The sequence below is a fragment of the Schistocerca nitens genome, chromosome 3, assembly GCF_023898315.1.
Source record: "Schistocerca nitens isolate TAMUIC-IGC-003100 chromosome 3, iqSchNite1.1, whole genome shotgun sequence".
Lineage (NCBI taxonomy): Eukaryota > Metazoa > Arthropoda > Insecta > Orthoptera > Acrididae > Schistocerca > Schistocerca nitens.
In genome coordinates, this window is record NC_064616.1 from 631,060,528 (window position 1) to 631,085,774 (window position 25,247).

Below are 25,247 nucleotides of genomic sequence, written 5' to 3' on the forward strand. Positions count from 1 at the left end.
ATGTAGACAGGGTATAAATGAAATCAAAATAGAATACTTAACAAACTGTATATTCAAAAGAAATCCACTTGAATTAAAAGGGCAACTCAAAGGAAAGCCTACCCATATTGTATCTTTTCTGTTGCCACGCGATCTTCCACTAGCTCCCAATGAGGAAAAATGACGAAAAAGAAGACATAACAAAACATTTTAAGGACCCTAATATTTCATCCAGGATCCTTCATTATTTTGTACTTCTATCACGCGTCTTGCATAGAATGTATAAGCCGTCGGACGTAACAGCGTGAAGAAGTAACTTCCTCCCAGGCTTCCAGGACGCAGTCCCAAAGTGCGTCCGCAGTAGTTGGTTGGTTTCGTGGCCATTTCTCTGTTAATGTTCTGGCGACCTCAGCCCACATGTTTTCCATGGAGTTTATGTCAGCCGCCCGTGGCGGCCAGTCCATGACGTTGACGCCAATCGTGGAGAGCCACTGCTGAACAAATGCTGATTTGTGAATGGGAGAATGGTCCTCTTCCAATGTGACGTCCCCTTCTGCGTACAGCATTCGCACTGACGGAAGCATCACATTTTCCAATATGTGGGCATACTGCACGCTGTCCAGAGTTCCTTCTGTCCTGTGAAGAATTCCTGCCCCTCTCGCAGAAATGCAACCCCAGCAGCTAACAGATAGCCGGCCACTTCTTCTCGTCGTGGTTACATATTCGCGTCGATGGCGAGTCCCTTGCGGCCTGTAAACGATTCGTGGACCGTCGTGATTGGTGCAAAACACCTTCTCATCAGTGAAAATGACATTGTCCCACGACGCCCTCAGATGGAGCTCCGCAAATGCTAGCCGGTATAAAACGTTGTCTTCGCTGAGCTCTTGTTTCACGGCGGATCGTCGTTCATGCAGTCCAGCGTCCCTTCAGCCTTCGTCGAATCGTGTCACTGGAGCCGGGGAAGTTGGTCTCCCGCCGCAACTGCTTCGCGTTCGGAAAGGTATTTTCTCTGCTCCTAGACACTAGGTCCCTGTCTTCCTGCTGTGAGCTCACTCTCTTCCTGCCTGAGCCAGGAGCCCTGTTGGTGGTGCCTCTTTCAAGGCAGATCCTCCACCATCTCGTTGCAGTGGTATGTGGTACGCCATACCGTCTGCCAGCTTCTCTGATGGAACATCCTCCTTCCTCAATGAGAGCGACGGCTCTACCTCGGCCGGCCGGAGTGGCCGAGCGGTTCTAGGCGCTTCAGTCAGAAACCGCACGACCGCTACGGTCGCAGGTTCGAATCCTGCCTCGGGCATGGATCTTTGTGATGTCCTTAGGTTAGTTAGGTTTAAGTAGTTCTAAGTTCTAGGGGACTGATGACCTCAGATGTTGAGTCCCATAGTGCTCAGAGCCATTTGAACCATTTTTTGACTCTAGCTCGAATAGACCTCTCCCAGTGAGCCATTACGGCAGACACCCTGATGTGTATTTCTGCTTGCCGCTCTTATACTGATTCCAGGAGAGGAGGTAAACATATTTACGTCAAACGGAGCGGTAGAGGCAGAGGCATGCGGCGCAGCCGTTCTGGCTCGTCCCGGGCTGTTGGCCCACCAACGCCACCGCCAGCTCGCTCACTTGCGTCTCGCCTCAGCCAGCCTGCTGGCCCGTAGCTCGCGAGCCGGGGCTAATACAGACCCGGGCCGTATGGCCACGATCACCCCTTGAAGGATCAAAAGTTACACCTAACCTACCCAAGTCTGTAGTACAAACTAACGCAGCTACAGCTATTATGCTATAACATGTGCAGGCACACCTACAATTGACGATTTATTCAAATATTTGACGAACAATACTTTCAAAAATACATTCATTTTAAACATAGCTACAGCAAAATATTTCACCTAGCTAGCAATAGCATGTCGCAGGAAATTATACTTTCTTGTAAGCGCTGTGCATTAGATGTAGCCTTAAGAAAACCTGTATTCAACTACGACAACTAGGCGGAATGTAAAAGTAAACAGGTTTCGCGGCAGCTTCTCCGAATAATAGTATATACTTAGTATATAATACACGTTTTGTGCACTTATAACATGTACTCAGTGTCTCTGAAACAATACGTGCTGCACGACGGAAATTACTTTCTGCTGAGGCACTTCATTTACATCTCAATGATTCACTACTATTAGAGAACATTGCTGTTTACTGCAGTCAATCCACTTGTAAATTAACATCATGATATCGCAGATATTAGGCAACACGTTACTAGGGATGAGTAAGGCCTTAAGGTTTGCAACAAAACATGCTACTTCTAGCTACAACTGAATATGAAGTTGATTATTAACGTGTCTTCATAACCATGTGTGCGGCGTTCGACTCTCTGTCAGCATAGACGTTTTCGTCACCTTATTTCTAGTTAAACGTGTGCACATCTCGCTGATGGTGGACCAACACTGGACATTTCTCGTCTGTTCCTGGTTAGACAACGACGGCGGTAGGCGCCGGGTTCGAATCCCGGTCAGGCAATACAACTTCAGTCATCATTTAAGGTTCCAACCCCACTACTGGTGACAAACAGTGGTATCTACATTCTGATTTTACGTACTTATTCAACAATCCGATTAGGTGCTGGGTTCGCATCCTTGTCCCCAGCATTACATGATGGCATTTCAATTTTAAACATGTGCATCCTCTATTCCTTGACAATGCAACACTATACAACGTCTTTCGAGGTTAATTACCAAGAAGGTAATTGTCATGTTAGGGTTCCTCCTTTCGTTCAAACATTATCGTCATTTACGTTCAAGTTGAGAATTGATAGCTGATACTAGTGCAAACGTCAATATTTGACGTCTCTTTCTGCCTAGTGATCGAGTCTCGATAAGGCACAAAGCTTTGCTTGGTTAACAATGGCTTTACGTTCTGGGTTTGCATCCGGATCCGGAACGAAGACGTTGGTCATGTCATTTCAAGTACAGCTTCGTGTACAAGTAACCGGTGATGACTAATGTGAACAATGATATTACTTGTGATTTACTGTTAATGTTGGGATTTCCGTAGAGTGGTTGCCGCCGTTAATCACGTTTTCTTTTAACTGCTTAGTATTACATAAAGTTGATGCGAAACCACTCCCCGTTGAACGTTGAACGACATTCAGCATGTGTTGGGTAAACCTTTTAGACAGCAAAGAACTTGTTTCCAATTGCCATACAGCTTTATAAATCCATATACTGTCTCAAATATTTAATTGTGCCTAAGGATTACTGAACGATTTATGTGACAAAACTAGTTGTCCCATAACATTTGAAATGTCACTTATTGTAATTAAGTTTAGTTTACAAACGTTAAGGACTGTCTGATCTCTTCTGTACTATCGTGGTGTTACTTTATGTCTGGACGAACTGTCATAAAGACTGGTGTTCTCTAGTAGTCTCTAGCGGCTGTAACGCCAAGCACTGGCCAGTGAGAGACAGCCCAGCAGACTTGATATGGATTTTTATGCCTGTGCGGAAAATGAGACTATCGGAAAAAATTCTAAAGCGCTACTTTGGGCCATATCGTATCCTTCGTCGATTGTCCGACGTCACACTCAGGGTCGAGGATTACGACCCTTTATCAAGAAGACAGAAACACAAAGACGCCGTCAATATCCTCCACATAGAAACTTACTACAGTCCTGAGAAGTAGATCGCCGATGGGGGCTACTCGATCAAGAAAACTTACGACCCTCTCGACGGTTGCTAATCTTTGACGGGAAGGGCTACCATCGTTGCTGATCATAGTGAAAGGGATGTGACAACACGAACAGAACGATAGGATCTGCCAGCGTTGTCAGACAGAGGACCATTGAAAACATCTAGATCCAGAGTTCTGTAGTCGGTTCCAATGAGAGCTTATGAATCTGACTCTGTTTCTCCTGCAAAGAAGGCAATGCCCAAATCTATGCTGTATCCATTGCGGCGTAGCGGTTAGAGTCGCTGGCGGGCCTCACGCGGGTCACCAGTTCAAACCTGACCTCCCAGTAGTTATCTGTTATTTAGTCTTTATCATTTCTCGAAAGTTGTAAAAATTTCTTACGTTCATAATGTTCGCATATTCTTGAATGTTTGACGTCTGTTTAAACAGCAGCGCTCTCCGTCCAGGAGTTCAGTTCTGTCTGTACATTGGTGTCAGTTATAAACGTGTTTTCAGTGCTAAGTAATGTGCTTAAGTGACGGCCCTGCTTTCGGAACTGCACTCTAGTGTGATTACGGCCTGACAATATTTTTAATTTATAAGTGAAAAATCCACCAGACGTAATTATTGAGTTCGGTATGAAGCACTTATATCACATATGTGACTTGCAGATTTCCATTAACAACGCAGAGTTGTACCAACGTACTAAGTTAGTTCAGTCGTGCTACAGCATCAAAGCAGGAATGATGTGTGCGCGCGGCCTCGGTCGATTGGTGCCTGACATAACCTGCTCCGCTAGGGACCACATCGACCGCTCCACTTGTGATAAATATTGCAATGGCAACAGGGGCACCTTGTACGATGTAACAAGTATGGATTTGTACGTCGACAAAACTACATATTCAGGTTTGTCCAGCGAAGAAGATATGTTCTGTCAACAAGCCAAAACAGCAGAAAACCATACACAAAAACACAGTGAATCAATTGCTGCTACAGTTGACAACCAGCACCTTCCTGCAGCCAACAATGATGGCTCTCTCAGATTACCATGTATGAGACAAGGTAAACAGAGGAGAGCTACCGGAGAACCACAATTGGAAATCAGTAATCGTTACAATGCTATTAAAGACGCAGATGCAACGCTGGAAGACGGTGATGCTAAACAGCAAACAATAAAAACAACACCCAAGCAGAAGGTATCGCCGATCGTTCTTCCAGATACTTACAAGAAACATTACGAATGACTGAAGAACAACTGGATGCAGCTCTTCACAGCCAAGCAAGCAGTTTGTGACAAGCTAAAACTTGTCCTCTCTGCTACTGAAGACTATGTCAGAGTGCTGGATAAAGTTGGAGCTGCTCACTTTCGTGCCCGACTAACGGCAGGTTTGAAAAGCCGTCGTTCGGCACATTCCGACGTCTTCATCAGATGAATATATCAAAGACGCAGTTGAAGACTTAATATACGTCGCCACCACTGATACACGCATGAAGATGACAGCAGCGTTAAAGATCACACCCCATCGAGTTGTCATATTGTGGAACATACCGCAGCATCGAGAGATATTCCATTTTATTCCGCTGTGCGTGTTGGAAGTCGAGGTTGAAGATCTCGGCGGCAGTCGGGGACCAGTGCAATGCTACAGATGCCAAAAATTGTTTCACGTCACTCTCCATTGCAGCATGTCAGTGGTAGCAATTATGACTAAGGTATCCAGACAGCTACAAGGGTTGTGAAGCCTACAAAAGCGCAAGAAGATGCGTTAGGGGACATCTGCCTCTGGACCAGCAAAAACGACAAGACGCCAGAATGTCGCACGCCACTAGAGCACCACAAACTGGACAACAGGATGCAGCCCGAGAAAAGTGGCCACCACCCATGGAAACAAACACTGCTCGTCTCCAGAACCATATTTTTATTACAGATAAAAGTTCTCAACTACTACGAGGAACTTCTGTAGAGAATATGAGTGTGTCACATGGAAACTTTTCAATTGGAGATGTATCATTCAGCTTTTTCGGTTCTGCGGGAAGCCTGCTGAAAACGTAACCTGCTGAACAGAGAAACTTACCTGTACATTGCTTAAGGAAGTGCTACCCAAGTGTATATCGTTTATCCGCCTCCTGTTCACTGAATGAATGTTTCAGCTTCTGAAAGAGTCACTATTGTCAACAACATATCCCACGATGCAACAGATGTACAGGAACGGCAGAGTTATAGTTCCGAGACATCATGACATCGGTCACACGCTTGAGCAACACCGCAGTTCTGTTTAACAGCTCCTTTTCGGGATAAGAATATTCTCTATGATTGCACAGAATTGTCTCAGACTATAACACTATAAGACATAATAGAGTGACAATAAGCAAAGCAGACGAACCGTGTTTCACTGTCAGAGACGTTGGAGATCATTCTTATAGTGAAGTTTCTGGACAACATCTTGAATGGGTTACTTCCATGTAAATTTTCCACCTGCTCTCAGTCATAAGAATTTAAAATGATCGACATTACTGATTGTCTGACCAGCTTCTGACTATAGAATTTCGCTTTTACTGGAGTTCCGTGTCAGAAACTCTTTGTATTGCATTTTGTTTCTGTTAATCTGTTCTCTGGAAGCCCCACTCGGTTACACACATTTTCACTGTTGTGTACGTTGGATGATAGCCTTCTGCTTCCTATTTTCCTGATATGAGATGAACCATTGCTGAGATTTTCTCCTAATCCTATAATGTTCCAACTTATACAAAAGTAATCTAGATGCACACAGTGAAATCCTTTTTTTAATATCATTGTATTTTCTGTGTATACTTCTTTCCTAAAGCCGAACTTACTGTGTCAGCAAATTATGTGTACTGAGGTGTGCCACTACTCCCCTATAAATTTCTTTCTCAAAAACGTATGAAAAAACTGGTAGCAAATAAATTGGACGGTAACTGTTTACGTTACCTGCGTAGTCCTACCCACTCGTCACGTATAGGGCGCCTAAAGCAAATAACATTAATAGTTTTATTTCAATAAAGCTGCTTGACAATACTTAACTTTGAATTAAAATGGTGTCGCAGGCGACACGCAAATAAGTCAGAGTCCTTTGCTATATACAGGGTCCATGTAAGCAACTGATATTTATCACACGTCACTGCTATCGTAGTGCTCTCCTAATACTGTCCGAATACTGTCCGGCCGAGGCTAGCAGGAGCGGCGCTTATATTCCCTTCGGTTAGAGAGCGCTCTTGTCGTGATGCGGTCCGTTTCAGTGGGCTGTTGGCTGGCGTTGTCTCACCGCCTTCTTTGCTCTTGCGATCTTCGTCTTCGTGCCGGCGCTTGTCGATACGCCGGAACATTACCTCTTTCACTGTTTTTAGGGTTCCGTACCTCAGTCGGTAAAAACTCAACCGATATAGGAGCACTTCTTTGTCCGTTCGTCTGTCTGGCTGTCTGTCCGATTGTTAAGACAGCTTTTTGTCAGTAGTGGTTAGACGTATACGTAAAGTTGAAACTTATGTCACATACTATTGTGTAATGACCCATGGTGGTGTAAAAATTTTAACCTTTTAGACACTGTAATGAAAAGGTACGACTAATTTTTGATACTCCCAAACACACTCATCAAGACCCGTAGGGTTCTTCCCGTTGATCTAGAATAATGAAATTTGATAAGAAGCAGGATTTTACAGTACAAGAGAAAAAACCGAAAATTATTAATTTCTAATTATATCACATAAAAAATATTTTTTGCAATTACATACTTACACTGCATTCGTAACCTATCAAAAATCCTAGGAACTGCTGTGGAGATTTTGATCTGGTTTTCAGTAAAGAGGTAAAGTGATTCAAGTGGAAGCTTTATGTATATAATTTATAAATATTTCGAGCTAATTGGCTGAATTACAATAAACAGGACTCCTCTGCCGCAGTGAAAACGATTCCTTTGCCATTTAGCGACGACAGGGGTAGAGCCGCCTGACTTCCGCGTCACGCCGGCTCATTCTACTTACGAACATTCCATCAGAATCTATGCTTAAGACATGTACATCATCTGCAGTGTTTCAGAGCAAAGTAAAACTCGTAACTGATACACGACTGCACGTCCATTGTTTGTAATGAGGCTCCAATATCCCATAAAATAGCCACTGAAGTGTTCCACAGAACAATACGACATCTTTCGTAACAACAATAGTCCTATGGGCGGCTGTACAGTTTCCTTCTCTGGAGACTTCCGTCAAATTTTATCAGTAATCGCAAAAGGGACGAGAGCAGACGAATTCAAAGCATCTCCAATTGCGAGTTAGCAAAGCATGCTAATATAACTCCAAAATTGACAAAATAAAGTTACACTAGCGAAAGCGAAACCACACAAAAATTTGAACTTAAAACTGAGAATTAATACAGTCTCGAAAACCTTAGGATTTCCCGGACAGATATCTCGCCATTATCGATATCGACAAGAGAGGAAAATCATCGAGATCCTCGAGATAGATGAATTATCTGCACACATAATTAAGTTTTTACGGAGCCCTTGGAGTGCGATTCCTACTCGCACTTTTCCGGGTTTTATAAATTGGTTTCAATAACGAGTATTTCAGTCTGCCAGGAATTTGGCCACTCCTGAGAGACTCATTGCGCAGATGACTAAGTACAGAATTAACGTATGGTGCACCGATCTTCATAATCCTAATTGACATTTCATCATCACCATGTGAGTCTTTACACTTTAGTGATGTAGTAATTGATTCAATTCCGTCGTTGCTTGTTTCCTGTAGCTGCATGTGATACAGTTTTCTCGGTAAACAAGCTTTCCACAATTCTGCATATATGTACCAATAAAATTTTTATTTAACTAGCCGGTTATTGACAATAAGTAATTATTACATATTTTGTAGAACTCTGATGGATCACCAACAGTTCCATTCTCACATAAGAGACGTGAGCATCCATATTCTGCCCTGATATATTTTTTCGCAATTGACCATAAAAATTTAGTTATGTTCTGAGAGCTTCTATTCTCTTGTTATAATACATTGTTTTAGCCAGTTTGATAAAATCTCTCAGCACTTTGCAGTGTTGTCTGTAGTGACGTTATGACTGGCCTTCATATTGTGGTACAGCACCCGTTTCCTCCTACATGACATTCTAAGGTCATTAGTTATAAACATCGGTTGCTTATTACTACTGCATATGTGCCTGCACTTTTTTAGTGAGAAAGAGGTCTTACGGAAAGTGATAAAGGTTTCCAGAAATGTTTTACATTTGTCGCTCATGTCGTCTGTACTGCACCCTTCGAAATTGGCTTTAAATGCCTCCATTAAAAGTGCACACATATCTCTAAATTTTTTTTACTAATTTGTGATATGACTCTGCCTTTATTTCTTTCTGTACTACTATCTGTGCTTCATGATCTGGCAGTTCATTACTAATTTTTGTCACGCTATGCCGACCAAGAAGCGAACAGCCTACAAAGACGCTGAGACACTGTCTTTGACAGTGCTACTGTTTCCCTGAATTATAGATGGAAAATATACAGTCTGTATCGAATCGTAAGATTCCAGTAAATCCATTAACATTCCTTTCGCTGGAGAATCAGTCAGAAATTCTGTATTGAAATCCCCAAATAAAACCAAACTCATGTCTTCATTATAAGTCGAGTGTAGCACAGCATGAAGTCTGAAGACGAAAACCTGGTAGTCTGAATGGGGGATCTGTAAAGGCTTATAATAAAAAGATTTTTGCTTGAAAATTAAAACGCTCCTACACAACCTTCAAATATTCGGTCTCCACAGTGTTTTGACATGTCAACTTCATTGAATCAGACATAACATTTGATATCCCTTACACAAAATCGAAGCCTAAGCTGCGGCAGTAGAAACCATGCAAGATATCTTCATATTCATCGCCGTGTATCTATCATCTAGAGGCCATTTAGTATTAGAAGACCCTAAGCAACTACTCAGTCAACGAGGCAGGCCCTTCGCAGCCTGTGACGTCAATGCAAAACAGGCAGCCTGGAATTCATGAACCCCCACCATCATTGGATGCCGACTGCTACAATCTTCTGTACAAGTTCACGCCAAAATTTGCGATCTGGAAGAGCCTACAATTTGCCCAAAGAACAGCGACAAATCAGATATGCTAAATGTCACCATCTTGTAAGAAATTAAACATTCTGTAACAGCAGAAGTGGTTTATGCGTTACTAGAGTTGAAAAACTACCACAGGCTACCGTATTCAATCATAAGTAGTCGTAGAGTACGTAAGTTTTCTTAGTTGCCTTGGTCAGTTAAGATACCAACCGAGTTATCTGTACATTAGATGTGTTGCATACCTATCCGGCGTTACTTAATTTTGATCCCTTTGCATATGGGATCAGTGTCTTACTAAACACCTCTAGAAACCAGAAGCGGTGAACGGTCTAGAAACTGAGAGACCACATAACACCTTTGTTCTACTCAGTCATCCTCCTGTCGCTTACTTAAAAATAAACAATATTTATAACCAAATTTAATTTTCAATGTCTAATTCAGGATTTATTGGAGAATTGTTGGTTTGTAACTTGAAACAGAGGAAATAAAAAAAAATACCGATTTATCATATAGCGCTGAAAGAAAGCTATTTCCTTAAAAAAGATAAAATTTTAAAAAACGCAAAACAAAAACGTGTCAAACATCACTTCGATGCCTCGTCGAACTTACATGAAACATGTTTCGGTAATTCATAAATAACTTTCGCACTTATCAATAATGAGAGGAAACACTGGCCTTTGATGATAAGGAGTAAGGTTCTATGGTATATAAAATAACAACAAAAATTATATAGATTTTTGTGTGCTTATGAACGTAAACTGTATTTGCATCCCTTCGGTTACATAAAAGCACAGAAGTTATGCGAACAACCAATTTTTATTACTTACAAAATGCAGTTTATATTTTGTAAGGATACAAAAACACAATGGACTAGCTGTTATATTGCTAGAGAAGGCCGAAATGCACGCTATAAGCTCACGCAGGATGGCGTGAGGTCTGAAACAGGATACGTAATGAATGCTATAAAGAAAAGTACGTAGCTTCTGGAATACTTAACTTTAATCCATCATTTGTATACATCGTTCTTGATGAGACATGCTTCATACGATAACTATCAATTGCTATGGCGCCTTGCTAGGTCGTAGCCATTGACTTAGCTGAAGGCTATTCTAACTATCTGCTCTGCAAATGAGCGAGGCTTCGTCAGTGTGTATCGCTAGCTAAGTCGTCCGTACAACTGGGGCGAGTGCTAGTCTGTCTCTCGAGACCTGCCGTGTGGTGGCGCTCGGTCTGCGATCACTGACAGTGGCGACACGCGGGTCCGACATGTACTAATGGACCGCGGCCGATTTAAAGCTACCACTTAGCAAGTGTGGTGTCTGGCGGAGACACCACACTAGCACTGAATGATGTGCGGCTCTAATTAGGTGCAAGACAAACAAACGAACGAACAAAAAACAACGAGAAGTCATCGGCTCCAAATTTCTCTCCAACACATTCATTTATGTTCCATTCCTTAGCAATGCTAACAGTAATCCTACCATTTACTACGTCATTTATGTACTGTACCAAAACTACCGAAATGCAGTTTTGATAGAAGGCAGCTATATGTGCTGCCATCTTATCATCTTTTAGTCACCTTGTACTTGGCAGCAGAGGCCACCAACGTCACCGCGAAACTGAACACCAGAAAAACTGACTGCCAGGTCTTCCACCGTTAACTGATGGACCAGCTGAGCAACGTTCAGTTTGACTCGAATACTAATGTAAATGAAATTGTCAACGCCTTAAGCGACACTGCCACTGATGCATTACCTCGTAGACACAACAGATAATACGTTCTGAGCGCCCTGCTGTCATACTGCCTTTGGAGATCCTGGCCACGATACATGAAAGGACCCGCCTTAATGAGGTTTGCAGCCTCACACGCAATCCAGTCATCAAGAGGCGTGTAAACATTCTGAGAAGGCAGATTAAGGCTACACTCACAGGCTGTCGTAATCGACGCTGGCAGGAGAAACTCTCATCACTACAGCCAGATGCAGCAACGTGCGGCACAGTGTACATTTCTGCCGCCCGCTCTCTCGACTGCCGCCGCTTGAAGCTACTGCACCGTGAGTCCACAAGACGGAAGAGAAAGCAAACGCGCTGTCAGATATTTTCGAAAGGAATTTTCATCCTATTGAAGATCCTAGAGGTCATCAGCACACCGACAAAGTAGAGGAGAGACTTGCAACGTACCTCGACGCTGAGGCAGACATTGCAGAGCACCCACAAATTCCTCAAGTCATTCCAGAGGAAGTCCGCTTCTTTATCAAGTACCTACCTAACAAGAAGGCTCCTGTAGACGAAAACGTCACTGACAAAAATTCGGGGAGCTGCCGCAATAAGCTACAAATACTATGACTGGTATATTAAAAATAACAGCTAACAAATTTGGAAATTCGTGGTAAGGTCTTAAGGGACCGAACTACTGAGGTCATCGGTCCCTAAGCTTACGCACCACTACTCGGTAAAACCTCTGAAAGAGTCTTCCTGGACAGGCTCCAGCTCAGACTTGTTCAGGACAATATTTTGCTTTCAGAACAGTTTGGCTTTCGCGTCCTTACCTAAAGAAAACGAATCTATTTCTCACTTTCGAGCACTTATAAATCCACCTGTTTGTTTCAGCACTCACCTTTCGTTCTGTCATATGAGATTTTAGAATTAATCCATAATGACATAGATTTTTTAGTGTGTCGTCCCTCAACTGTCACCTCCGTTTGTAAGCAGTTCTAGTTTGCTTAATACATCACGCAAAGGCAAGATTCACGTGTTTATCGAAATTTTGTTTGTATGTAAATATTTCTTACATTCTCGGAAGATTCTAAATCTCTTATGCCGATTTGAGGTCACCCACTAGCACATTAGTACCTCTTTGTACATAACTATTCTAAAGGGACACTGATTCTGGAGATGTATATCTTACAAATCGTTTAACAACCAAGTCCACTGATAAACATTACAAGAAAGTCGTTGTGCTTTAAGGAGCGATTTATTATTCACGTTTTGGGGGTGTAGGATCCAAGAAGAGTTAGGCAACATAATTTTTTATTCTGTTTCCTATATCGGTTGATGTATGTATCTACGTATCGTGCATATTACTCGGTCGACTTTCCCGTGCCGCTGACGCAAGTTACAACTCTTTACCGCTTGCGGGCTGCGAGTTGTAGCGTGTAATATGGCGGTGTGTAACGTAACAATGTCGGGGTTTCAGAAATCCTCAGAAAACTGAAAACACTAACTCCAAGAGTTCGTCCACATATGGAACACCCTGTCCCACAATGCCAGACTACACACGAGCGCTTCGACATTTGCAACAATTTGTCCCCTTGGATTCGCTAACATCGATCATCCTCCACACAGTTCCGTCTTGGCCCCATCCGAATTTCATCTGCTATCAAAACTTAGAGCCAACGGCCTTGTCGCAGTGGTAACACCGGTTCCCGTCAGATCACCGAAGTTGATCGCTGTCGGGCTGGGCTAGCTAGCACTTGGATGGATGACCATCCGGTCTGCCGAGAGCTGTTGGCAAGCAGGGTGCTCTCAGCCCTTGTGAGGCAAACTTGATAGAGAAGTAGCGGCTCCGGTCTCGTAAAATGACATATGGCCAGGAGAGCGGTATGCTGAACGCATGCCCCTCCATATCCGCATCCAGTAACGCCTGTGGCTGAGGATGACACGGCGGCCGGTCGGTACCGTTGGGTCTGCCAAGGCCTGTTTGGACGGAGTTTAATTTAGTTTTATTAATACTTAAAGAACACCTCTGAGTACTTCCTCTGATAGCGTGATGAAGCCTTGTAATCAGAGGAGAGGTTGTGGCTCCGCCAACAAAGTTAAACATTCTACAGTGACAGTATCAACAAATTGGTCTCTCGTTGGGAGAAATGTGTTCGTCGCCAGGGTGACTATGTTGAGAAGTAAATATGTAGATATGAAGAATAAAGATGTAGAATGTTATTTCTTTTATTTAAAAAGCTGTAAGAGTTTTCTCATACAAAATTCGAAAGCATTACTTTTGAGCACGACATCATACGTATGTTCTCTCTCATCCTTGTCGCCCTCCTGTGAGCGTGGACGCATAACGAACTCTATTCGACGATCGTGTGTACAGCCGTCGATTGTAATTATGTAAAATGTTATAGCATGTTGTAGCATAACTTAATATTATGGTAGTGGTAAGAACTATTTTAAAACAGCATACATTCCAAGATCGATCGTGGAATAAATTGGACATCATAGCCTTCAGTCGTTTGGTGGTACTGGTGTCACTTTATTAACAGAATGCGACGCCAGCCTAAGTAAAAAGATTAATGATATATTTTACAATCAGCGCCATTCAGGTTACCCAAGTTTTCCCTAAATCATTCAACTGCTGAAGTGATGGTTCAATAAACGAGATCACCACGTATTTCGATCCTCGTAGTAGCAGAGCGAGAGTTCAACTCTAATGACAACTTCGCAAATTAAATTTATCATTGTACGTCTACAATAAGCAGCCAGAACATTATGACCACCTATCTACTATCGATATAAACCTGTCCAGGCGACAACAGCGTCACCTGGCGAGGGATGACTGCTACTCAGACACACGAACGGTGCATATGGTGTCAGTGAGTGTGTTGTCCATATGTAGAATGGGGAAGTCACGTGACCTATCTGAGTTTGACCGGGGGCAAGTTGTGACCATCCGGAGGCTCAGCACGAGCATTTCGGAAACTACACGACTTGTCGGGTGTTCGAGGAGTTCTACGGAGAGTGTCTTCAACATGTGGTGAAATCAAGGTGAAGCCACGTCCAGACATCGTGCGGTTGGGTAGCCACCCCTCATTACAGATGTCGGACGTCATAGGCTGGACAGACCGGTAAAAGAGGACAGGCGGCGAACTGTGACGGAACTAACATCAGACTTCACTGCCGGCCGAGCATACGTGTGTCTGAACACATAGTGCACCGAACACTCCTAAGGATGGGCCTCCGCAGCCGACGACGCATGCATATGCCGATATTAACACCACTACATCGGCAACTACGACTGAAGTGGGGATGTGACCATCGGCATTGGACGTTGGCGCACTGGCAGAACGTTGCATGGACTGATGAATCTTGATACCTTCTTCATCATGTTGACGGCAGAGCGCAAATCGGTCGTCTTTCAGGGTAACAGCTCCTTGACACTTGCGGGACGGAGATAAACTGGTAGCGGCTCTATTATTATCCGGGAAACTTTCACGTGGGCATCCATGGGTCCAGTAGAGCTCGTGGAAGGTAACATGACGGCCAAGGGGTAACGTACACTGGTTGCAGACCACGTACACCCCTTCATGACGATCATGTTTCCCGACGGCACTAGCACTTTTCAGCAAGATAATGCGCCATGTCACAAAGCCAAGAGTGTGATGGAGTTGTTAGAAGAACACAGTATGAAGCTCCAGTTGATGTGCTGGCCCCCAGTTCTCCAGGTCTGAACCCGATCGAACACATCTGATATGTGACTGAATGTGGTGTCAGAGCTCATCTCCCCCCTCCCCGGAATTTACGGGGATAAGTTAACTTGTGTCTGCAGATGTGGTCCCAACCCCCTTCAGCGACTTACCAAGGGCTCACTGCTTCTATGTCACGACGAGTCGGCGCTGTTATCCGTGGCAAAGGCGGGCATATATATATATATATATATATATATATATATATATATATATATATATATATATATATATATATATATATATATCACAGTGTGCTGTCAGAGTATTTGCAAGAGTCGGGCGGTGTAGCCGTGAGGTCAGAGGTGCCTTGCCATGGTTCGTGCGGCTGCTCCCGTCGGAGGTTCGAGTCCTCCCATGGGTATGAGTGTGTGTGTTGTCCTTACCATAAGTTAGTTTAAGTTAGATTATGTAGTGTGTAAGCCTAGGAACCGATGACCTCAGCTGTTTGGTCCCATAGGAGTTTAACACAAAAAAGTAGTTGAAACATTCCTAATTAAAATATCTAAACATACATTATTAGTGTAGTTATTTATTTTACTTATGTTTGTTTTTTGTTTTAAATTATTATTTTACGTTTTACATTCATTTCCTCTTTCTTATTTTTTAGTTTATCGTTTCACATCAATATATATCGTTAATTTAAAATAAGAAATATCTCATTATTATGATGCAATATCATTACAATAATGATAACCTGTAGACAAATGCTTAAAACGTAACGTTTTCTTACAACATGCACATAAAATGAACGAAAGTTCTTCATATAATATACCCGAAAGAGAACGCAATATACACTCCTGGAAATTGAAATAAGAACACCGTGAATTCATTGTCCCAGGAAGGGGAAACTTTATTGACACATTCCTGGGGTCAGATACATCACATGATCACACTGACAGAACCACAGGCACATAGACACAGGCAACAGAGCATGCACAATGTCGGCACTAGTACAGTGTATACCACCTTTCGCAGCAATGCAGGCTGCTATTCTCCCATGGAGACGATCGTAGAGATGCTGGATGTAGTCCTGTGGAACGGCTTGCCATGCCATTTCCACCTGGCGCCTCAGTTGGACCAGCGTTCGTGCTGGACGTGCAGACCGCGTGAGACGACGCTTCATCCAGTCCCAAACATGCTCAATGGGGGACAGATCCGGAGATCTTGCTGGCCAGGGTAGTTGACTTACACCTTCTAGAGCACGTTGGGTGGCACGGGATACATGCGGACGTGCATTGTCCTGTTGGAACAGCAAGTTCCCTTGCCGGTCTAGGAATGGTAGAACGATGGGTTCGATGACGGTTTGGATGTACCGTGCACTATTCAGTGTCCCCTCGACGATCACCAGTGGTGTATGGCCAGTGTAGGAGATCGCTCCCCACACCATGATGCCGGGTGTTGGCCCTGTGTGCCTCGGTCGTATGCAGTCCTGATTGTGGCGCTCACCTGCACGGCGCCAAACACGCATACCACCATCATTGGCACCAAGGCAGAAGCGACTCTCATCGCTGAAGACGACACGTCTCCATTCGTCCCTCCATTCACGCCTGTCGCGACACCACTGGAGGCGGGCTGCACGATGTTGGGGCGTGAGCGGAAGACGGCCTAACGGTGTGCGGGACCGTAGCCCAGCTTCATGGAGACGGTTGCGAATGGTCCTCGCCGAAACCCCAGGAGCAACAGTGTCCCTAATTTGCTGGGAAGTGGCGGTGCGGTCCCCTACGGCACTGCGTAGGATCCTACGGTCTTGGCGTGCATCCGTGCGTCGCTGCGGTCCGGTCCCAGGTCGACGGGCACGTGCACCTTCCGCCGACCACTGGCGACAACATCGATGTACTGTGGAGACCTCACGCCCCACGTGTTGAGCAATTCGGCGGTACGTCCACCCGGCCTCCCGCATGCCCACTATACGCCCTCGCTCAAAGTCCGTCAACTGCACATACGGTTCACGTCCACGCTGTCGCGGCATGCTACCAGTGTTAAAGACTGCGATGGAGCTCCGTATGCCAGGGCAAACTGGCTGACACTGACGGCGGCGGTGCACAAATGCTGCGCAGCTAGCGCCATTCGACGGCCAACACCGCGGTTCCTGGTGTGTCCGCTGTGCCGTGCGTGTGATCATTGCTTGTACAGCCCTCTCGCAGTGTCCGGAGCAAGTATGGTGGGTCTGACACACCGGTGTCAATGTGTTCTTTTTTCCATTTCCAGGAGTGTACAACTAAATTCAGCAGGATTTCAAATTCTAACGGATGACCCTCTAAATGTCCTGATTTGTGTCAGCCATATTTCAGCGCATTGGAAAACATTAGCGAAGAAGCTTGGTTATTTGCTGGTGACTGCAACTTGATTATATTGTTTCTCAAGTGGAGACAGACATCATAATCATTCAACAGAAGTAGATCTGAAAATCCTCTCACAAAGTTCTTCCAACTTGAAAGCCATATACGTCTCACGACTTTGTGTGTGTCGTTGAGACCTTCTTCATCACCAGATACACACGTTCCTCGTCCTCAGTTATGATCATCAAAACAGCTTTTTCGCATTGACCACCCACCTTTTTATAGTTTTAAAAGAAAATTACAGCGAGTTACGACAGAGAATTCGAGAATGTGTTTTTGAAGCACAAAATGTCCTTGTGACAGCATCGATGCAGACTGAGAAATTTAGTACACAGAGCTGTCATCTCAGGTCGCAACAACAGCTCTAAAACGGCTTGGCATATAGTTGAACTGAACTTTGATGATAGATACACATACGTCAATCATTCAATGCTGCTTCAGTTCTATGATAATCTTCACCCATAATTTCTGGCGTGTAGTGCTCTGCCATCTCTCGGCAATTCATTACCAAAATATGTTTTCAGTTTCTGTGAGATCTAGAGAACGCACTAACTAGGACAACTGTCAAACACCCTCTTTATCGAGGTAGGCCAGGACAGCAAGCGCAACATACCACCTTGCGTTATCTTGGTAAAAGAAAAGGTCGTGGAGACTTTGATGAAAGGTCAGTCAGCGACCTTGACACGTCAGAAACTTCACTGCTTCGATTCATATTACCGGCTATGCGAGACGTAGGTGTCGGTGTTTTGTACACATTGTCTCACTGTTCGTTCTCCTCGACACCTGAACATACGAATACATCAGTTGTAATGCTGTATATAGAACCGGAACTCACCTGGAAAAGAGGACGTGGTATCATTCCCGTATCCAGTGTTGCCATTCGTTGGTTCCTCTCTGTCTTGGTTATCGTGTCATGGGAAGCCACAATGCCGACCCTCGTGCTGACAGTCCGTGGTGCTCCAAACATCGTTGTATTGTCTGCGTGGATACTTGCCTTGCTGAAAACAAGCCTATTTCGATTATAAACTAAGACGCAGTATCGAGTGCATGTCACGGAGACTCGCTTTGTGCTGTGCAAGTTGTAGATAGCTATGTGGCATGGCTGTCCATTCCTACACGGACGAGAAATCAGTATGTCTGTCAAAAAAGTTTCAAATGGCTCTGAGCATTATGGGACTTAACATCTGAGGTCATCAGTCCCCTAGAACTTAATACTACTTAAATGTAACTAACCTAAGGACATCACACACATCCATGCCCGAGGCAGGATTCGAGCCTGCGACCGTAGCGGTCGCGCGGTTCCAGACTGAAGCGCCTAGAACCGCTCGGCCACCCTGGCCGGCAGTATGTCTGTCCTATAGGGCGCTAGTCACGTGAGGCCGTTGGGATCTTTCATGACGTTGAGTATATTACCCCTGAACCCATCCAATCCATATTCGCATGACAGTCGTTGGAGCCAGGCCAAGGTGAACAGCAATACCACGGAATGATAAACCGCCATCTTGGTAGGGAACAATCCTGTTGTTGGTCAGTTCGGAAACGTGACCGTAGATGTTCACCCGTCCAACACTATCCATAACACGATCTTCTGAAGAACAACTAGAATTCAAATCCAATTTCTGAATTAAAAACCTCGCTACGTAATCTTTCCTTCGATACAGAACGTAGATGACATTAGCGATACCTATTTTCGGGTGTTGAGCTGAAATACTAACCATTTTCATATCCAAGTATGTAGTACACTTCATGTCAGTTTGACCTGTGTTGTACGCTGCTTTCAAGAAGTTGCAGTTTTAATGGCCAGTAGTGTACTTCCGTTTACGTAGATCACTCTCCATTCAGGGTTATTTTAACTTCAAGTTTCCTACTTACAAATCAGCAAACAAGATTAAACAATTACTAACAGTTAGTAAACTTAATGATTATAAACTAAGACGCAGTATCGAGAGCATGTCACGGAGACTCGCTTTGTGCTGCGCAAGTGGTAGAGAGACTGGCTAAACGGCGGGTGCCAGTGTACTGGGAAGAAAAGCGGCGCTGTCAGCCGGCAGGACATCCCTTCTCGCCCCAGAAGGAATGCGAAGACACTTGTAAGCGCTGGAAGCTGATGGAACTGCGAATCCCTGTCGTCTGCTTCCGCGGGACGGCGCGCCGATCAATGGGCAAGGCATCAGGAGGCGCCGAGAGCTCGCAGCCGCAATCGCACGCCAGCCATCACCGCGGCTACCCCACAAGTGTTCCTTCCCACTTCCGCCAACGCTTTCCTAATCAGAAATCCATAACAATCGTCGTCAAGCAGAGCAATGCAGAGCAAATGCAGCGCCGCATGTTTGTATGGAAGCTGCAGATGTTCTCTACTGAAATTATCATTTATTATTTATTATTTAGAGGTCCGGTTACAGGTTACGCAGGCTCCGTAGAACTGGTGAATTGCCTTGCACCTATTCCGCAATATGTACTCAATTTTCTAATGTCTTATTTAGGTACATATAAAAATAAAGGTTTTACTTAGATAGTTTCATCACTAGCTTACATTTTTACTATGTCTTCGTGGAATGGACTGGATTCTCTGGAAATGGTTATGTTTGGCTACTTGGAGACCATTCGCATCTATCCATGGACTTCATGTTCCCAGACAATGATGGAATTTCAAAAATGGCTCTAAGCACTATGGGACTTAACATCTAAGGTCATCAGTCCTAGACTTAGAACTACGTAAACCTAACTAACCTAAGGACATCACACACATTCATGCCCGAGGCAGGATTCGAACCTGCGACCGTAGCAGCAGCTCGGTTCCGGACTAAAGGATGGAATTTTTATGGATGACAATGCACTATGACACTGGGCCACAACTGTTTGCAATTGGTTTGGAGAACATTGTGGAAGGTTCGAGAACATGAGTTGGTCACCCAGATCACCTCACATGAATCCTACCGAACAGTTATGGGACATAGTGGAGAGGTCAGTTCGTGCTCAAAATCCTGCGCCGGCAACATTTTCGCAATTGTGGACGGCTACAGTGGTAGCAAAGCTCAAAATTCTGCAGGGGACTTCAAACGATTTGTTGAGTCCTTGCCACATCGAGTTGCTGCACTACCCCGTGCAAAATGAAATTCAACACGATATTAAGAGGTATCCCATGACTTTTGGCATCTCAGTGTATAAGAGGTCTCTCAATCATTAAACGCCGGCCGGTGTGGCCGTGCGGTTCTAGGCGCTTCAGTTTGGAACCGCGCTGCTGCTACTGTCGCAGGTTCGAATCCTGCCCCGGGCATGGATGTGTGTGATGTCCTTAGATTAGTTAGGTTTAAGGTAGTTCTAAGTTCTAGGGCACTGATGACCACAGATGTTCAGTCCCATAGTGCTCAGAGCCATTTGAACCAAATCATTAAACTAAAATAGAAGTTTTAGAGCACTCTTACTCTTCTTTTCATTAAATGTGAAGAAAACCACTCTTTATTCCCAATGTCTTGACATATTTGATGGATTTACCCGGTTTCACCTGTAATGAGCAAGTATTCCTCATTCTCCAACAGAAGTCGGATCTCATCATCATCGCTGTCATTATCATTGCTACCATTAATGATGATGACATGGTCATTATTTTGGACGTTATTATCACCTCAGTCAACGAGGTTAGTGACATCACCATCGTCATCTTCGTCTATGACGGGGTCATCAGTACTAGAAATTCAGAAAAGACAAAAATGCAAAATTACTATTAAATAGTACCGATAAATTTTTGAAATGCATTCTCAAATTTCGAATATGATTGTACAATGGCTATACGATTTACCAGTAACGTTTGAAAGTTTTTCCGTACCGGGACTCATGCCAGGGTTTCCCGCTTTATGTGAGCACTAACTTTAACCGCTTCAGCAGTCCGAGCATACCTTCAGCACCGTCTCAAACTCGGCTTCAATAAAAAGGCTGCACCTTATTCCTGCGAAGGGTTCTTCCGCACGCACTTGCATGTCACGTGGATCTGTCCACTGACGCTACAGTATCCGTAAATACCGCGGCCCCACACTCGTCCAGTAGTTCTCGCTAAACTCTGAAACCATCGATGCGTACCATTTCTAGTGGTGTATCTGACCTTGCCTGTGTTCAGATTTTTCTATTCGGATCGCTCCCCAGACTTACTGTGCACGCTTAAGACTACTTGCGCTACACTCTAGGGTCTAGATTTTGCCTCTGGCTACTCGTTCACTTAGTGAACTCCGTCGCCATCGACTGTAGGTTACCGCCAGTGTGGATGATAATAATCTGCGTTCTGCCTACGTCAAGTAAGATGGTAAAGTTTGCGTTTTAGTCCTTCGATTCTCATTTCAAACCAGCTCAGCCAACACGTTATAAACATAATTTGTACGTGAAAAGAACTGGCAGCCTGTGTGGGACATAGATTTTTATTCTATTGCGCAGATCTTCCGTACAATTTAGCTTCACTGTAATTTGAAATATTGTATAAAAAATATTTGAATCAAAAGTCTTTTGTCATTCTGAAGTGGCTTGTTTAATGCAATAAAAACCATTTTACAGGCCAGTTTTTAATATAAGTTACCCCTGCTAGACGTGAACAGTCGTCGGTAGTTGGTAGCAGAGTGCCGGAAGTGACAGGTAGTTATTAGTTTGATAGCTGCAGATGTCACAGTATTTTCTTGATTGTGTAATGCCATGATGGCACTGCTGACGACGACCATTATGGAATATTTTTATTCGTGTTGGATGTTGATAATAAACGAAAATCACACGAAATTCTTATTTGATAACCAAATCAAAATACCACCTCAGACATCAAATGAAGCCAAGAACCTGCAACTTTTATCCAAACGACATCAGCTAAGACTAGTATATCCAGTGGAGTTGTGGATTTGTGTCTCTACTGACATGGGCTCGATTATATGCCAGAAAATAAACATAGGTAGATTTCAAGTAGTACAAACCATATATTTAAGTGGTGTAGATATGTGATGCTTATATACACTTAAGACGAGTACAAATTACATAGCGGAAGATAAGAGAAGGAGAGGTAGATCAGAAAGGAGATGCGTGAATTTGTTAATCAAGTTTGTTGACATTGTCAACTAGGAGATAAGCGATCAGTTATAAAATTTTATATCTGTTAGGGATTGAAGCCCATGAAGTCAAGAAGACACATGAAATTTTCTTTATTTGGATTGATTACTAAATTCGGCTAACAATCTAGCCATCTTCGCTTATAAAACATACTTGATTAGTGTTTGTGCCATTACGGCTCCACATATCGTTAAAATCTTTCTTAAAATGGCAACATCAGTACATGAAATAACCAAATACAGCTTTTCATCGTTGGTGGCCAGTGTAATTGAGCTATGGTCATAAAACAAATGCGTTATGGCGTTACAACTTAGTAACAGACACAATCAGTATTTTCATCATTTCGTAACAGATATCATCATATCTATGTTGCTGTGACGTGGTACACGTGAATAGTAATAGACATCAGCTACCATACTACTCACTCCAACCAGACTTTGAATTATTGTTGGTCTCACGCCGCTGTTTATAGCCCAGTTCGATTTCTGACGCCCCCTACCCCATTTGATGCTCTTTTGTTTTTCAGAGTTCGCACTGGTATTCCGTGAAACGCAAATTCACTTAACGTTTTCCAGCTGTGGGGGATGTGGTGGCGCATGAGATGTTAATAAATGGAGTGTCGGATCCCAAGCGTCATTTAAATTAATACCGCTGTCCCTGTTTATTAGGTTTCCTGACATCATTTCGCTAGGCTCCTCAACTATGCTGTCCCAGAAAATTGGCGTCAACACTCGATCCTGGTCTCATCGCATTTCATTTCATGATTATATTCGAGGCAGTGCTCAGCGACAGTTGATTTGCTTGGTTGTTTTATTCAGGTATGTCGCCCATGTTCCCTGAATCTCCATTTGACTGTTCTAATAGTCTGCTTCACGTAAGCTATGCCACATTCTCATGGAGTGCGATACACACCCAGCTTTCGGAAACTTAGATCGTCTTCAACATTAGAAAGAATACTTTTTATCTTACTTGAAAGGAGTGAAACACACTGAGTGCCATGTTTCCGTAGGAGTCTACCGTTCTTTCCGAATATTTGGACAGCTTAAGGTAGATAAGCTACTTCTGGATTCTCTTCCTCGGTCTCAGTCGCAACCTCTTTCACCGGCGTTTTTTATTTTTATTTTTATTTATTTATTTTTTTTTATTTACACGTGTAGTTCCGTAGGACCAAATTGAGGAGCAAATCTCCAAGGTCATGGACCGTGTCAGTACACGAAATTACAACATAAAAAGTAACAACAGAGAAAATAAAATATTTATGAACCCAAAAAATTCAAGCCATAAGTTTAAGTAAACGAAATCAACAATATAACATAAGAATCAGCTTAATTTTTCAAGGAACTCCTCAACAGAATAGAAGAAGTGACCCATGAGGAAACTCTTCAGCTTCGATTTGAATGCGCGTGGTTTACCGCTAAGATTTTTGAATTCTTGTGGTATATTATTGAAAATGGATGCAGCAGTATACAGCACACCAGTTAAGGAAGTGCGATCGAAATGCAGATTCGATTTCTGCCGTGTATTAACTGAGTGAAAGCTGCTAATTCTAGGGAATAAGCTGATATTGTTGAGAGTTGGCAATACTCTCTTAGGATGTAAAGGTTGGCTACAGCGCGCATACACAAGCTCTGGAATCTAAGACGTCGCGCTTCGCAGCGCACGGATTAACTAGTGTCAGTTTTGAAGCCAGTGTAGGAGCCCGCCTGCTGTGGTGCGCACGTGTGTTGAGCGAGGGGTCGTCGCCGAGCTGCCGTACTGCTGTGTCCGCCAGCAGCGACACAGGATTAGGTATTGAGTTGATATTTTTTATAATTTGCAGCGCGCTTATTAATTTAAAGAAAAGGGTTCGTGTATGTGCGTAGCAGCAGACGGTAATTTTGATAATGATAGGAGTTGAATTCTTAAGGGAAACCATTGTTGGGCGAATAGATTAAGTATTGATTTTTGTTATTGATTTCTTTTGTAATTGTCAAGGCATTGTTTCACTATGTATTTAATTGGGAAGTATTTCAGTCTGTCACAAGAGTTTGATTAATTTGCAATATTGCTTTAATGCCATTGGAGGCAGATTTACATACGAAGCGATTGTTCAAAGAGCTTCTAGCGTTTTGTTAATTGAATGAGAAAGAATCGCTTTCAGAATATAATATAATAAAAAGGGAATTACGTGTTTGGGTTATCATTTATCGAGTTTAGATTTGACCAAACCCTTTCTCTTGAATTACATGTAGTTGTAGTAACCAACAGCAGCCGCAGCAACAGCAGGAGCCGCCATACAGAACATGCATTGCACTCAGCATGAATAATAGGTTTTTTATGTTTTTATTAAATAATGGAATGCAGCAGATCAAGCAGTGGCAGCAGAAAGACCAAGTAAGTTATTTGTTGCGCACAGGACCAATTAAAAAAATAAAGTTTAGGCGATCTCTGTAATAGTGAAGTCAACAAGAGTACAAGCACGAGATTTTCAGTAGAAAACACGAGATAAGAAGACAGAGCTTGTGACTTTCATTGTTAACAAGAAACGACAGCAAAGAATATATATATTGAGAGAGCAATGTCAAAATACCCAGACTAGTGAACAGGGGTCGACAAGAAGTTCCCGAACTTACACTACTTATTGCCCGAGCTGCCCGTTTCTGAGCCAAAAATA